Raw genomic sequence first — 428 nt, 5'->3', positions numbered from 1 at the left:
TTAATGTAATTGATGCATATGCAAATAATCTTGGAGCTATAAACTAGATGATTGCTACTTTGTTGGTGGACTTGTTTAATAATCAAGTTAAATTTGAAATACCTAATATCTACTCTTTTGTTACCTATTTTTTTATTTAAATATTCTTCCCTCTCCTTTACATAACGATGGATTTGAACTTTTAAGGTCATGTAGTAGAAATAATTTTTTAAAGTATGCGAGACATTCTATTTATGACGACTAATATGTTTGAGATTGTTTTAGTGTTATCCATTTTCATAGTAAAAAAAAAATTGGTTTTTGTTGGAGGTGTAGATCATATATTCATAGATTTTTATGTGTATATTTTTGGGATGGAAAAACGTAACTTTTTTCTTTTTTGCAATCTATTTTCTCCGATAAATATTATACATTTTTTATCATTAAAA

The sequence above is a fragment of the Arachis ipaensis genome, chromosome B04, assembly GCF_000816755.2.
Source record: "Arachis ipaensis cultivar K30076 chromosome B04, Araip1.1, whole genome shotgun sequence".
NCBI classification, from domain to species: domain Eukaryota; kingdom Viridiplantae; phylum Streptophyta; class Magnoliopsida; order Fabales; family Fabaceae; genus Arachis; species Arachis ipaensis.
Note: the sequence above shows the minus strand (reverse complement) of the source record.